This window comes from Perca flavescens, unplaced genomic scaffold (genome assembly GCF_004354835.1).
Source record: "Perca flavescens isolate YP-PL-M2 unplaced genomic scaffold, PFLA_1.0 EPR50_1.1_unplaced_scaf_41, whole genome shotgun sequence".
NCBI lineage: Eukaryota > Metazoa > Chordata > Actinopteri > Perciformes > Percidae > Perca > Perca flavescens.
Window position 1 is genome coordinate 20,001 of NW_021166693.1, and position 15,000 is coordinate 35,000.

The window sequence follows — 15,000 nt, forward strand, 5'->3', positions numbered from 1 at the left end:
ATTGTAGATTCTCACTGAAGGCATCAAAACTATGAATGAACACATATGGAATTATGTACTTAACAAAAAGTGTGAAATAACTGAAAACATGTCTTATATTTTAGATTCTTCAAAGTAGCCACCCTTTGCTTTTTTTTTGATAACTCTGCAAACCCTTGGTGTTCTCTCAATGAGCTTCATGAGGTAGTCACCTGAAATGGTTTTACCTTCACAGGTGTGCTTTGTCAGGGTTCATTAGTGGAATTATTTCCCTTATTAATAAAAAAAAGCAAAGGGTGGCTACTTTGAAGAATCTAAAATATAAGACATGTTTTCAGTTATTTCACACTTTTTGTTAAGTACATAATTCCATATGTGTTCATTCATAGTTTTGATGCCTTCAGTGAGAATCTACAATGTAAATAGTCATGAAAAAAAAAAGGAAACGATTGAATGAGAAGGTGTGTCCAAACTTTTGGCCTCTACTGTACATTCACATGCTAAACTACTCTTTAAAACATACCACTGTGCCTATACTGGAGCACCAGCACCTTATTCATGTGTTGACCTTAATTAAAAAGTCAATATGACTTAGTCTGGCATTGTTTCTTTAAACCAATCACAGTCCTCCCAGCACCTCGTCTCACCCAATCACTGGAAGAGGTCTGGTTGTTGTCCCTGTTGAGCAGGTTATTATGAGGGAAACGTGTGTGTGTGTGTGCATGCGTGCGTGTGTATGTGTGTGTGGGTATATGTGTGTGTGTGTGTGTGTGTGTGTGTGTGTGTGTGTGTGTGTGTGTGTGTGTGTATGTGTGTGTGTGTCTGTGCGTGTGCCTGTGTGTGTGTGTCTCTGTCTCTGTGTGTGTGTGTGTGTGTGTGTGTGTGTGTGTGTGTGTGTGTGTCTCTGTGTGTGTGTGTGTGTGTGTGTGTGTGTGTGTGTGTGTCTCTGTCTGTGTGTGTGTGTGTGTGTGTGTGTGTCTGTGTGTGTGTGAATATGATATGACAGTTCACACAACAGCTATGTAAACAACAGCTGCCATGCGTTCCAGTGGTGTAGTCTGATGTATTGTAGTGGTGTAGTCTGATGTATTGTAGTGGTGTAGTCTGATGTATTGTAATGGTGTAGTCTGATGTATTGTAATGGTGTAGTCTGATGTATTGTAGTGGTGTAGTCTGATGTATTGTAGTGGTGTAGTCTGATGTATTGTAGTGGGTGTAGTCTGATGTATTGTAGTGGTGTAGTCTGATGTATTGTAGTGGTGTAGTCTGATGTATTGTAATGGTGTAGTCTGATGTATTGTAATGGTGTAGTCTGATGTATTGTAATGGTGTAGTCTGATGTATTGTAATGGTGTAGTCTGATGTATTGTAGTGGTGTAGTCTGATGTATTGTAGTGGTGTAGTCTGATGTATTGTAATGGTGTAGTCTGATGTATTGTAGTAGTGTAGTCTGATGTATTGTAGTGGTGTAGTCTGATGTATTGTAGTGGTGTAGTCTGATGTATTGTAATGGTGTAGTCTGATGTATTGTAGTGGTGTAGTCTGATGTATTGTAATGGTGTAGTCTGATGTAATGTAGTGGTGTAGTCTGATGTATTGTAGTGGTGTAGTCTGATGTAATGTAGTGGTGTAGTCTGATGTATTGTAGTGGTGTAGTCTGATGTATTGTAGTGGTGTAGTCTGATGTATTGTAGTGGTGTAGTCTGATGTATTGTAGTGGTGTAGTCTGATGTATTGTAGTGGTGTAGTCTGATGTATTTTAGTGGTGTAGTCTGATGTATTGTAGTGGTGTAGTCTGATGTATTGTAGTGGTGTAGTCTGATGTATTGTAGTGGTGTAGTCTGATGTATTGTAGTGGGTGTAGTCTGATGTATTGTAGTGGTGTAGTCTGATGTATTGTAATGGTGTAGTCTGATGTATTGTAGTGGTGTAGTCTGATGTATTGTAGTGGTGTAGTCTGATGTATTGTAATGGTGTAGTCTGATGTATTGTAGTGGGTGTAGTCTGATGTATTGTAGTGGTGTAGTCTGATGTATTGTAGTGGTGTAGTCTGATGTATTGTAGTGGTGTAGTCTGATGTATTGTAGTGGTGTAGTCTGATGTATTGCAGTGGTGTAGTCTGATGTATTGTAGTGGGTGTAGTCTGATGTATTGTAATGGTGTAGTCTGATGTATTGTAGTGGGTGTAGTCTGATGTATTGTAGTGGGTGTAGTCTGATGTATTGTAGTGGTGTAGTCTGATGTATTGTAGTGGTGTAGTCTGATGTATTGTAGTGGTGTAGTCTGATGTATTGTAGTGGGTGTAGTCTGATGTATTGTAGTGGTGTAGTCTGATGTATTGTAATGGTGTAGTCTGATGTATTGTAGTGGTGTAGTCTGATGTATTGTAATGGTGTAGTCTGATGTATTGTAGTGGTGTAGTCTGATGTATTGTAGTGGTGTAGTCTGATGTAGTGTAATGGTGTAGTCTGATGTATTGTAGTGGTGTAGTCTGATGTATTGTAGTGGTGTAGTCTGATGTATTGTAGTGGTGTAGTCTGATGTATTGTAGTGGTGTAGTCTGATGTATTGTAATGGTGTAGTCTGATGTATTGTAGTGGTGTAGTCTGATGTATTGTAGTGGGTGTAGTCTGATGTATTGTAGTGGTGTAGTCTGATGTATTGTAGTGGTGTAGTCTGATGTATTGTAATGGTGTAGTCTGATGTATTGTAATGGTGTAGTCTGATGTATTGTAGTGGTGTAGTCTGATGTATTGTAGTGGGTGTAGTCTGATGTATTGTAGTGGTGTAGTCTGATGTATTGTAGTGGGTGTAGTCTGATGTATTGTAGTGGTGTAGTCTGATGTATTGTAGTGGTGTAGTCTGATGTATTGTAATGGTGTAGTCTGATGTATTGTAGTGGTGTAGTCTGATGTATTGTAGTGGTGTAGTGGTGTAGTCTGATGTATTGTAGTGGTGTAGTCTGATGTATTGTAGTAGTGTAGTCTGATGTATTGTAGTGGTGTAGTCTGATGTAATGTAGTGGGTGTAGTCTGATGTATTGTAGTAGTGTAGTCTGATGTATTGTAGTGGTGTAGTCTGATGTATTGTAGTGGTGTAGTCTGATGTATTGTAGTGGTGTAGTCTGATGTATTGTAGTAGTGTAGTCTGATGTATTGTAGTGGTGTAGTCTGATGTATTGTAGTGGTGTAGTCTGATGTATTGTAGTGGTGTAGTGGTGTAGTCTGATGTATTGTAGTGGTGTAGTCTGATGTATTGTAATGGTGTAGTCTGATGTATTGTAGTGGTGTAGTCTGATGTATTGTAGTGGTGTAGTCTGATGTATTGTAGTGGTGTAGTCTGATGTATTGTAGTGGTGTAGTCTGATGTATTGTGGTGGTGTAGTCTGATGTAATATAGTGGTGTAGTCTGATGTATTGTAGTGGTGTAGTCTGATGTATTGTAGTGGTGTAGTCTGATGTATTGTAGTGGTGTAGTCTGATGTATTGTAGTGGTGTAGTGGTGTAGTCTGATGTATTGTAGTGGTGTAGTCTGATGTATTGTAATGGTGTAGTCTGATGTATTGTAGTGGTGTAGTCTGATGTATTGTAGTGGTGTAGTCTGATGTATTGTAGTGGTGTAGTCTGATGTATTGTGGTGGTGTAGTCTGATGTAATGTAGTGGTGTAGTCTGATGTATTGTAGTGGTGTAGTGGTGTAGTCTGATGTATTGTAATGGTGTAGTCTGATGTATTGTAATGGTGTAGTCTGATGTATTGTAGTGGTGTAGTCTGATGTATTGTAGTGGTGTAGTCTGATGTATTGTGGTGGTGTAGTCTGATGTAATGTAGTGGTGTAGTCTGATGTATTGTAGTGGTGTAGTCTGATGATGTATTGTAGTGGTGTAGTCTGATGTAGTGGGTGTAGTCTGATGTATTGTAGTGGTGTAGTCTGATGTATTGTAATGGTGTAGTCTGATGTATTGTAATGGTGTAGTCTGATGTATTGTAGTGGTGTAGTCTGATGTATTGTAGTGGTGTAGTCTGATGTATTGTAGTGGTGTAGTCTGATGTATTGTAGTGGTGTAGTCTGATGTATTGTAGTGGTGTAGTCTGATGTATTGTAGTGGTGTAGTCTGATGTATTGTAGTGGTGTAGTCTGATGTATTATATTGTAATGGTGTAGTCTGATGTATTGTAGTGGTGTAGTCTGATGTATTGTAATGGTGTAGTCTGATGTATTGTAGTGGTGTAGTGATGTATTGTAGTGGTGTGATTATAGTGGTGTAGTCTGATGTATTGTAGTGGTGTAGTCTGATGTATTGTAGTGGTGTAGTCTGATGTATTGTAGTGGTGTAGTCTGATGTATTGTAGTGGGTGTAGTCTGATGTATTTTAGTGGTGTAGTCTGATGTATTGTAGTGGTGTAGTCTGATGTATTGTAGTGGTGTAGTCTGATGTATTGTAGTGGTGTAGTCTGATGTATTGTAGTGGTGTAGTCTGATGTATTGTAGTGGTGTAGTCTGATGTATTGTAATGGTGTAGTCTGATGTATTGTAGTGGTGTAGTCTGATGTATTGTAGTGGTGTAGTGGTGTAGTCTGATGTATTGTAGTGGGTGTAGTCTGATGTATTGTAGTGGTGTAGTCTGATGTATTGTAGTGGTGTAGTCTGATGTATTGTAATGGTGTAGTATGATGTATTGTAGTGGTGTAGTCTGATGTATTGTAGTGGTGTAGTCTGATGTATTGTAATGGTGTAGTCTGATATATTGTAGTGGGTGTAGTCTGATGTATTGTAGTGGTGTAGTCTGATGTATTGTAGTGGTGTAGTCTGATGTATTGTAGTGGTGTAGTCTGATGTATTGTAGTGGTGTAGTCTGATGTATTGTAATGGTGTAGTCTGATGTATTGTAGTGGTGTAGTCTGATGTATTGTAGTGGTGTAGTGGTGTAGTCTGATGTATTGTAGTGGGTGTAGTCTGATGTATTGTAGTGGTGTAGTCTGATGTATTGTAGTGGTGTAGTCTGATGTATTGTAGTGGTGTAGTCTGATGTATTGTAGTGGTGTAGTCTGATGTATTGTAGTGGGTGTAGTCTGATGTATTGTAGTGGGTGTAGTCTGATGTATTGTAGTGGTGTAGTCTGATGTATTGTAGTGGTGTAGTCTGATGTATTGTAGTGGTGTAGTCTGATGTATTGTAGTGGGTGTAGTCTGATGTATTGTTGTGGGTGTAGTCTGATGTATTGTAGTGGTGTAGTGGTGTAGTCTGATGTATTGTAGTGGTGTAGTCTGATGTATTGTAGTGGTGTAGTCTGATGTATTGTAGTGGTGTAGTCTGATGTATTGTAGTGGGTGTAGTCTGATGTATTGTAGTGGTGTAGTCTGATGTATTGTAGTGGTGTAGTCTGATGTATTGTAGTGGTGTAGTCTGATGTATTGTAGTGGGTGTAGTCTGATGTATTGTAGTGGTGTAGTCTGATGTATTGTAGTGGTGTAGTCTGATGTATTGTAGTGGTGTAGTCTGATGTATTGTAGTGGTGTAGTCTGATGTATTGTAGTGGTGTAGTCTGATGTATTGTAATGGTGTAGTCTGATGTATTGTAGTGGTGTAGTCTGATGTATTGTAGTGGTGTAGTCTGATGTATTGTAGTGGTGTAGTCTGATGTATTGTAGTGGGTGTAGTCTGATGTATTGTAGTGGTGTAGTCTGATGTATTGTAGTGGGTGTAGTCTGATGTATTGTTGTGGGTGTAGTCTGATGTATTGTAGTGGTGTAGTGGTGTAGTCTGATGTATTGTAGTGGTGTAGTCTGATGTATTGTAGTGGTGTAGTCTGATGTATTGTAGTGGGTGTAGTCTGATGTATTGTAGTGGTGTAGTCTGATGTATTGTAGTGGTGTAGTCTGATGTATTGTTGTGGGTGTAGTCTGATGTATTGTAGTGGTGTAGTCTGATGTATTGTAGTGGTGTAGTCTGATGTATTGTTGTGGGTGTAGTCTGATGTATTGTAGTGGTGTAGTCTGATGTATTGTTGTGGGTGTAGTCTGATGTATTGTTGTGGGTGTAGTCTGATGTATTGTAGTGGTGTAGTCTGATGTATTGTTGTGGGTGTAGTCTGATGTATTGTAGTGGGTGTACTGTACCTTAAGGCCGACTGTCCCTAATTTGCATCATACCTAAATTTATATCTATTCTATATGCTATAGACAAATTAACAATCTCAACTTAATTTAGCATCAGCTTGGAGCCAGAAACACACATAATATTTTGTTTATATAATTGTGAATAAATTCAGGCGTCAAGGGGATATGTATGGGCCAGGATGGAGGGCCATGTCATAGTGGGGGGGTCCTGGAGCTTTCCCAGTGGGTATAATGTGTATACCAGTGTATGATGTAGATGTAGACTACACCACCGGCTGCTATGCTACTGTCTCAGAGGGAGGTGTGTCTGTTGTTAGACATCACGCTATAGAGCACTCGCTCTCCTTATGAACTTATTAAGACATTAAAGAGTAATGGTAACTCTCGTTAGTACTAACTACTTCCAACACTGACTAATACCTCTTGGTTAAGTTAGTGTTGTACGCTAGCCTAGTGTAATTCTGTAGTAATCACAACGAGCACTGGAACTTACAACACCTGTCTGCAGCTGGAACGATAAGTTAACATTTAAACCATCGGTATACGTGCAGGTTAGTGTCCCAAATTATTTGAGACAGGTTATAGTTTATTATTTTCCAAAGCTGCCATAAAGCTCCCATCTGCAGGATTATGACTGAACACCTCGGAGTCAGAATCCCTCCCAGACGTAGCCATACCCCTGCACCGGAGTGCTTTGGATGGTCTGGAGTAGCCCGGGACCTCTTGGGGCCCCCTTGGGGACCTCTTGGGGCCCTGCCTCGGGTCCGGGTGAGCAGAGCAGTTTGTGACTGGGTTGGGGTGTGGCCGTAGTGTTTATAAAACGAGTTTTGAGGGGTGGGGGTTAGGGATGCAGGCCTATCATCAGTTCTTTAGGCTACCCTGTAAACTGGCCACCTGTGTGTATTAGTGCCAGGAAAACATCTGGCCTCATGGTGGCAAAATCATTCACGGAGAACGGTGTTTTTGCTTGTAAATGATGCACATTTGCAACAAAATGACTTCAGTAATGACTTTTTGAGCTGCAAACTTGTCACGTGCACAATAATCAGTCCTTCCAGAAAAATGCTGAGTTTTTTTTGTGATTGTTGCAGGGCAAAAATCATTGATTATGAGGCACGTATTCTTAAAAAATGTGATGCAATATGCTATACAAGATATTTATGCAATTTTATGTGATGAAATTGTGGGAACTTGCAAAAACTGCAGTTTGATGAAAAACAGAAAAAAAAGTGATTCGCAGTGATATGCAGAATTTGGCTGATTATGCGTTGAATTATGATCACGTAATCAGGTTTTTCTGGAGGGACTGATTAATTACTATCAAACAGCTGTTAAACAGCACAGGTGGTTGAGCAGCTTCTTAATTAAGGACACTGAATGGGAGAATTTGGGACACTAAACTGCACGTATAGCAACATTATCTGCCCACACCAGCACCTAAACCCCCTAACCTAGTTACTATAAGTTAACATTAAGTTAACATTACCTCTAAACAGACAGTGCGGGATCTGATGACTTCAAGTGACTTTCTTCAACCTGGAAAGTTGGCTTTCCATCTAAAACAACACACACGTTTAATTAATCACTTTCATACTTGTTTTCATATTATATTATTTGCAATTATTTATTTATAATTGCATGTTTACAGAATTGTGGTGACTGAATGTTTGTAAATTGAAGTCAAAAAAAAAAAAAAAAAAAAAAAAAAAGCTGACTTTCTGGCATTTCACAACAAAGACATAAATAATAATATATAAATATACATACATATATATATATATACACACATGTATAGTTATCAGAACTTTTTGTTGTGCTGCATCCCAACTGAATAATGTACGTTGTGATGACTAACTAAATGCTGGAGCCACTTACATTTTGGAGTCAAATATTATTAATTTATATTGTCAAGTCTTAACCACTTAAAATACTTTCCCATGTCAACAAAATGAAGTTGAGCTTTTTACAGTGTGCGGCTGGGCTGGAAATGTTTCCTCTCTCTGCGCATGCGCCGCCCGTGATGAGTAGTTAATCCGCGGCAGCTGCGCGCGCTGTGCCGTGTGCAAACATCCGAGACGTTGAGAGAAGACACACGATGGTAAATGAACCAGATTACTGATTATATTGGAACTTTTACTGATGGATGTTGTGATTGAATGCATTATGAATGTGATTTAGAGTCCGGTGTGACACCTCCGTTGGTTGAGAGTTAAGTATTACCGTTAGGTAAAGCTGTATTGATCCCAGCAGCAGCAGCAGCGAAAACGCCCACTTTTTGAACAGTGCTCTGGTCTGGTTAAGTGGTCTCGCCCGTTCACTATCGCTAAAAATCTCCACAATGTTTGATTAAATGTTTAGATGAAGAGCTTTAGGCCTGGAAACGAGCCAATCCGCTTCGAGGTGAATTGTGACCATAAAACATTAAATTCGGCTAATAAAAACTTTGAAAAAGGGCAAAAGTATTTAACTTTACAAGACCTTCATGGTAGTTGCAGAAGCAACCATAGACTTGAGTGGTAGGGGCTCACCGTATAGCCGTCGGAAGACAACGACAGCGACGCAGAAACGTCGGAAGCGTTAAAAGGACCTCTTTCGCGGGGTTCGCTAAATATTACCAAGGTAGAGCTGCACCAATCACAGACGTCGCTGTTGCGTTTTAGATTGTGGGAAATGTAGTATTTATCCTTGGAATCGCGAAAAGATGGATGGATGGATAAATCATAAACCGGATGATAAAAAAACAAATCCACATCAATAATATGTACAATAAAAAAAAAAAGATACTAAATAAAAATCCACATGAAATGTACTAAAGGACTTATAATCATGAGACGCCTGCATGGTAAGGGGCTCTATGAGAGAGGGGGGTCTTCTTCTTCAGAGTTTAACGGCAGTTGGCATCCATGTCATTGCATTACTGCCTCCTATTGGTAATTGCCCATTACCTATTTATCCATGTTATTACAGTATACTATAATTTCCTAAGTAGTCCCGTGCCTTTCAAAAATGCAAATGAATATTGCCGTCCATTCGTGGTAGCTCCACTTTCAAGAACATAAACCTGAGTTCCACTGGTCCTAATTTCCGTAATCCAGCAAACATGACCCCTCTCTCTCTCTAGATTTCCTGCATGTCATCAGGACATGCTCCACTGTCTCCAGTTCCTCACACAGACTGCAATGTCCAGTCGGATGTTTTCCCAATATAGAAAGTGTACTGTTCAACCTAATCCAATCCACTTTATTTATATAGCACGATTTTAACAAACACAAGGTTTCCAAAGTGCTGCACAAAAGATAAAACAAAGTACATAGATAACACAATAAAAGCAGAGGTACCCACTATAAAATAAATGCAATAAAAAACGATTTAAATTGAATTAAATAAGTAAACATCAATTAAAATATGTAAATATGCACAACATCAACACCTACTGTGAATAGTTCTCAGTTTGCTGATAAATACTTGATCTTGTCGGTTAAACCCTCTGTACCTCACCCCTCCTAGGCCTACTTTAGCTTGGATCAGATGCAAATGTCTCCCTTTATTTCCACCATGCCAGTACTGTTCCCACTTCCCACACAATGCTTTTCCCCTCTGATTTTGATAGTTTAGTATTCAGTTCTACACTTCCCTCCTTTGCCGATGTATCCACCTGCTCATCACCTGGTGTACCCACATGAACCCCCCAGTCCCACCCTGATCAACCAGCCTTGAATCTGTAAACAAAACGTCATACACTAGTTCTTGACGATTCCTGGCTGATCCTGATTTGAGACTCGACAGCGCTACAGTGCCCACCATCACCTCCTCCACCCATCGTACAGCTAATGGAAGTCCAAGCATGTCAACTGCATACACACTGAAATAATCACAAGTTGTCCTACTGAGTCTTTGGAGCCATCCGTAAAAAGCTGTACGTAAATGAGAGGGGGTGTCATGGTGTTGGTGCTAATAAGTCCAATAGTGCAAGGACGAAGTCTAGAGACCATATGGACAATATAAGAGAATAATGTAAACATATAAGTCATATAAAAACTATAGCTGTGTAAGGGTAAAGTAAAAAAAGACATTAAATATGGGCATTATAAGGAAATGGAGTATTGAAAGCAGGGCTGGTTGTAGGCTGCTGTATAAGGGGGGGGTTAGAGCAGTGCATTAGTGGGCCAGCGGGGGCCAGCTGCCAGGACAGGGGTCTCATTTATAAAACGGTGCGTAGGATCCTTACTGTAAGTGTACCAAAAGCCCAAATTGGCGTACGCCGGAAAAAAGTCAGATTTCTAAACCCGTGCGTACGTAAGCACACCTGTAAGCAGTGTTCCCTTCATAAACCACAGACGGACTACAGGAGGGTACCTGGATCAGCCTCTCACCCCGCCTGCACACGCCCATTCTCACTAGAGATGGGCCGATACCACTGTTTTGCTTCCCGATACCGATTCCGATACCTGAACTTGCGTATCGGCCGATACCGATTACCGATCCGATACCAGAGTGTCATATATTTCATTATGTTTTAACAGCTGTATACTACTATCTCTGTATGATGATATGATATATAACAGCTGTATACTACTATCTCTGTATGATGATATGATGTATAACAGCTGTATACTACTATCTCTGTATGATGATATGATGTATAACAGCTGTATACTACTATCTCTGTATGATGATATGATATATAACAGCTGTATACTACTATCTCTGTATGATGATATGATGTATAACAGCTGTATACTACTATCTCTGTATGATGATATGATGTATAACAGCTGTATACTACTATCTCTGTATAGATGTGATATGATGTATAACAGCTGTATACTACTATCTCTGTATGATGATATGATGTATAACAGCTGTATACTACTATCTCTGTATGATGTGATATGATGTATAACAGCTGTATACTACTATCTCTGTATGATGATATGATGTATAACAGCTGTATACTACTATCTCTGTATGATGTGATATGATGTATAACAGCTGTATACTACTATCTCTGTATGATGATATGATGTATAACAGCTGTATACTACTATCTCTGTATGATGTGATATGATGTATAACAGCTGTATACTACTATCTCTGTATAGATGTGATATGATGTATAACAGCTGTATACTACTATCTCTGTATGATGATATGATGTATAACAGCTGTATACTACTATCTCTGTATAGATGTGATATGATGTATAACAGCTGTATACTACTATCTCTGTATGATGATATGATGTATAACAGCTGTATACTACTATCTCTGTATGATGATATGATGTATAACAGCTGTATACTACTATCTCTGTATGATGATATGATGTATAACAGCTGTATACTACTATCCCTGTATGATGATATGATGTATAACAGCTGTATACTACTATCTCTGTATGATGATATGATGTATAACAGCTGTATACTACTATCTCTGTATGATGATATGATGTATAACAGCTGTATACTACTATCTCTGTATGATGATATGATGTATAACAGCTGTATACTACTATCTCTGTATGATGATATGATGTATAACAGCTGTATACTACTATCCCTGTATGATGATATGATGTATAACAGCTGTATACTACTATCCCTGTATGATGATATAATGTATAACAGCTGTATACTACTATCTCTGTATAGATGTGATATGATGTATAACAGCTGTATACTACTATCTCTGTATGATGATATGATGTATAACAGCTGTATACTACTATCTCTGTATGATGATATGATGTATAACAGCTGTATACTACTATCTCTGTATGATGATATGATGTATAACAGCTGTATACTACTATCCCTGTATGATGATATGATGTATAACAGCTGTATACTACTATCCCTGTATGATGATATAATGTATAACAGCTGTATACTACTATCTCTGTATAGATGTGATATGATGTATAACAGCTGTATACTACTATCTCTGTATGATGTGATATGATGTATAACAGCTGTATACTACTATCTCTGTATGATGATATGATGTATAACAGCTGTATACTACTATCTCTGTATAGATGTGATATGATGTATAACAGCTGTATACTACTATCTCTGTATAGATGTGATATGATTTCTCAGGTTAAACTCTTTGTGAAACATGAAAAAACACAAACAATAAATGCCCCAGAACTTTCTGTTATTCTCCAGTTTGACAGTCAGTTATAACGGAAAAAGATCAAAAATAAACTACTTTAATGTAGATTTTCTTCAGGGCTTTTATTAACATCTCTAATTCTCACCATAAATAGTCGCCGTAGAGCACCTGGTGAAAGCTGATCAGTGTTCTTCGTTACACCGAATCATGACGACTGGCGGAGGGAAAAAAAAAACAACCTCCCAGACGTTCGGGAATTGCTGCCAATTGAATTATAATTTCGGCCTGTTGTCGCACAGCGTATGTTAGCCGGATCTATAGACTACCTTTATTAATAAAATCTCCCAAATCAGCAGCATTACGGTACTCTGGGACAGCTTCGATATACCAGACGTATATAATAAGATTTAACAGAACTATAGATTATATCCAAACAAGCCTTAGTGATGAAGCTGAAGATTATATATAATATTTATTTAAAAAACACTTATCTGTCTGACATTTCCCTCTGGAAACAGCCGGTTTCCCCCAGAGTGGTTAGGACCTGTATTTGGACCGGGATGGCCCGGTTCCGGCGCGTTGCCCTCTCTACTGGACCCAAATCAGTACATAGATCCAAAAGCTCAGCTATATCACTATTACAGCTATATTACTATTACAGCTATATCACTATTACAGCTATATCACTATTACAGCTATATTACTATTACAGCTATATTACTATTACAGCTATATCACTATTACAGCTATATCACTATTACAGCTATATCACTATTACAGCTATATTACTATTACAGCTATATTACCATTACAGCTATATTACTATTACAGCTATATCACTATTACAGCTATATCACTATTACAGCTATATTACTATTACAGCTATATTACTATTACAGCTATATCACTATTACAGCTATATCACTATTACAGCTATATTACTATTACAGCTATATTACTATTACAGCTATATCACTATTACAGCTATATCACTATTACAGCTATATTACTATTACAGCTATATTACCATTACAGCTATATTACTATTACAGCTATATCACTATTACAGCTATATTACTATTACAGCTATATTACTATTACAGCTATATTACCATTACAGCTATATCACTATTACAGCTATATCACTATTACAGCTATATTACTATTACAGCTATATCACTATTACAGCTATATTACTATTACAGCTATATCACTATTACAGCTATATCACTATTACAGCTATATTACTATTACAGCTATATTACCATTACAGCTATATTACTATTACAGCTATATCACTATTACAGCTATATCACTATTACAGCTATATCACTATTACAGCTATATTACTATTACAGCTATATCACTATTACAGCTATATTACTATTACAGCTATATCACTATTACAGCTATATTACTATTACAGCTATATCACTATTACAGCTATATTACTATTACAGCTATATCACTATTACAGCTACATTACTATTACAGCTATATCACTATTACAGCTACATTACTATTACAGCTATATCACTATTACAGCAATATCACTATTACAGCTATATCACTATTACAGCTATATCACTATTACAGCTATATTACTATTACAGCTACATTACTATTACAGCTATATCACTATTACAGCTACATTACTATTACAGCTATATCACTATTACAGCAATATCACTATTACAGCTATATCACTATTACAGCTATATTACTATTACAGCTATATTACTATTACAGCTATATCACTATTACAGCTATATCACTATTACAGCTATATTACTATTACAGCTATATTACTATTACAGCTATATTACCATTACAGCTATATTACCATTACAGCTATATTACCATTACAGCTATATTACCATTACAGCTATATTACTATTACAGCTATATTACTATTACAGCTATATCACTATTACAGCTATATTACTATTACAGCTATATTACTATTACAGCTATATTACTATTACAGCTATATTACTATTACAGCTATATTACTATTACAGCTATATCACTATTACAGCTATATTACTATTACAGCTATATCACTATTACAGCTATATTACTATTACAGCTATATTACTATTACAGCTATATTACTATTACAGCTATATCACTATTACAGCTATATTACCATTACAGCTATATTACCATTACAGCTATATCACTATTACAGCTATATTACCATTACAGCTATATTACCATTACAGCTATATTACTATTACAGCTATATTACTATTACAGCTATATTACCATTACAGCTATATTACTATTACAGCTATATTACTATTACAGCTATATTACTATTACAGCTATATTACCATTACAGCTATATTACTATTACAGCTATATTACTATTACAGCTACATTACTATTACAGCTATATTACCATTACAGCTATATTACCATTACAGCTATATTACTATTACAGCTATATTACTATTACAGCTATATTACTATTACAGCTATATTACTATTACAGCTATATTACTATTACAGCTATATCACTATTACAGCTATATCACTATTACAGCTATATTACTATTACAGCTATATTACTATTACAGCTATATCACTATTTCAGTAATGGTCCATGGTCCTGGTCCCTGAAGTTCTCTCCTGATTCTTCCATTGGGGGTTAGTCCTCCTGCAGGGCCAGCAGGGCCATCATGCAGCATTACACACGGGGTCACTGCAGTATTTATATGTTTTAACACCTTGCTAAAATCACAGCAATAACTAGTGGTATTGAGGTGTTTATGGAACAA

The 15,000-nt window shown here is 37.4% G+C and overlaps 1 protein-coding gene across 1 annotated transcript in view; it reads left to right on the forward strand.

The window, feature by feature from the left end:
* Positions 1-8,105: 8,105 nt before the first annotated feature.
* Positions 8,106-15,000, forward strand: part of LOC114551738 (synaptonemal complex protein 2-like) — a gene marked incomplete at its 3' end in the record, with an annotated part of 32,944 nt that continues 26,049 nt past the window's right edge. The window contains exon 1 of the mRNA XM_028572701.1: positions 8,106-8,195. The remainder of the gene's footprint in view (positions 8,196-15,000) is intronic.